A 2,150-nucleotide genomic window follows, 5' to 3' on the forward strand; every position below is an offset into this window, starting at 1 on the left:
AGGGAAGATTTTGTTTTTAATTCAAATTTTTTTCAAGTTTTCAAAATTTTTCAAAATCAAAATTTTTCAAATCATATCTTTTCAATCATATATTTTCAAAATCAATTTCTTTCCATTTTCAAAAATACTTGCTAACAATTAATGATTTGATTCAACATTTCAAGTATGTTGCCTTTTCTGTTGAGAAAGGTTTAATGTTTGAATCATATCTTTTCTTGTTAGCCAAGTCATTAATTTTTAAAATCAAATCTTTTTAAATTGTTTTTCCAAATCATATTTTCTCAATCATATCTTTTTAAAACTATATATTTTCAATCATATCTTTTTAATCACATCTTTTTCAAAATAAGTTTTCAATCATATCTTTTTGACTTCTAATTTCAAAATCTTTTTCCAAAAACACTTTATCTCTTTCCCAATCATATTTTTCGAAAATCATTCTTCAATTTTTCAAAATGTTTTTAAAATCTTTTTTTAATTTATTTTCCAAAATTTCTTCACCTCTTCTCACATCCTTCTATTTATGGACTAACAAGTACAATTCGAACTCTATCTTTCTAAGTTCGAATTCTTCTACCTCTTCCTTCTACTTTTCTTTTCCTCTGACACCTCAAGGAATCTCTATACTGTGACATAGAGGATTCCATATTTTCTTGCTCTCTTTTCTTTTATATGAGCAGGAGCAAAGACAAAGGCATTCTTGTTGAGGCTGACCCTAAACCTAAAAAGACCTTGAAGCGAAAGCTAAGAGAAGCTAAAGCACAATTCTCTGTAGAGGACCTAACAGAAATCTTCAAAGAAGAAGACATGGCAGCTGAAAACAACAATGCCAACAATGCAAGGAAGGTGCTGGGTGACTTTACTGCACCTACTCCCGACTTCTATGGGAGAAGCATCTCTATCCCTGCCATTGGAGAAAACAGCTTTGAGCTTAAGCCTCAATTAGTTTTCTAATGCAACAGAATTGCAAGTTCCATGGACTTCCATTGGAAGATCCTCATCAATTTTTAGCTGAATTCTTGTAAATCTATGACACTGTCAAGACCAATGGGCTTGACCCTGTGGTCTACAGACTTATGCTATTCCCTTTTGCTGTAAGAGACAGAGCTAGGATATGGTTGGACTCACAACGTAATGAAAGCCTGAACTCTTGGGAAAAGCTAGTCAATGCCTTCTTGGCAAAGTTCTTTCCACCTCGAAAATTGAGTAAGCTTAGAGTGGAAGTCCAAACCTTCAGACAGAAGGAAGGTGAATCCCTCTATGCAGCTTGGGAAAGATACAAACAATTGATCAGAAAGTGTCCTCCTGACATGCTTTCTGAGTGGAGCATCATAGGTATCTTCTATGATGGTCTGTCTGAACTGTCCAAGATGTCATTGGATAGCTCTGCTGGAGGATCTCTTCATCTGAAGAAGACGCCTGCAGAAGCTCAAGAACTCATTGAAATGGTTGCAAATAACCAAGTCAAGTACACTTCTGAAAGGAATCCTGTGAACAATGGGACAAATCAGAAGAAAGGAGTTCTTGAGATTGATACTCTGAATGCCATATTGGCTCAGAACAAAATATTAACTCAGCAAGTCAATATGATTTCTCAAAGTCTGTCTGGAATGCAAGCTACACCAGGCAGTACTAAGGACGTTTCATCTGAAGAAGAAGCTTATGATCCTGAGAACCCATCAATGGAAGAGGTAAATTACATGGGAGAACCCTATGGAAACACCTATAATCCTTCATGGAGAAATCATCCAAATCTCTCATGGAAGGATCAACAGAGACCTCAACAAGGTTTCAACAACAATAATGGTGGAAAAAATAGGTTTAGCAATGGCAAGCATTTTCCATCATCTTCTCAGCATCAGACAGAGAATTATAAGCAAAGCCACTCTGACTTAGCAACCATGGTCTCTGATCTAATCAAAACCACTCAAAGTTTCATGACTGAAACAAGGTCCTCCATTAGAAGCTTGGAGGCACAAGTGGGTCAGTTGAGTAAGAAAGTTACTGAACTCCCTCCTAGTACTCTTACATGCAATACAGAAAAGAATCCAAAAGGAGAGTGCAAGGCCATCAACATGGCCGAACTTAGAGAGGAGAAAGAGGCAGTGAGCGCCACTGAGGAAGACCTCAATGGACGTCCACTGGCCTCG

The 2,150-nt window shown here is 36.8% G+C and overlaps 1 non-coding gene across 1 annotated transcript; it reads right to left on the reverse strand.

The window, feature by feature from the left end:
• Positions 1-1,208: 1,208 nt before the first annotated feature.
• LOC127744661 (small nucleolar RNA R71) lies at positions 1,209-1,316 on the reverse strand. Its single transcript, XR_008005601.1, has one exon. It is a non-coding gene; the product is annotated as a small nucleolar RNA R71 (small nucleolar RNA).
• Between the last annotated feature and the right edge of the window lie 834 nt (positions 1,317-2,150).

The sequence above is a fragment of the Arachis duranensis genome, unplaced genomic scaffold (genome assembly GCF_000817695.3).
Source record: "Arachis duranensis cultivar V14167 unplaced genomic scaffold, aradu.V14167.gnm2.J7QH unplaced_Scaffold_75763, whole genome shotgun sequence".
NCBI classification, from domain to species: domain Eukaryota; kingdom Viridiplantae; phylum Streptophyta; class Magnoliopsida; order Fabales; family Fabaceae; genus Arachis; species Arachis duranensis.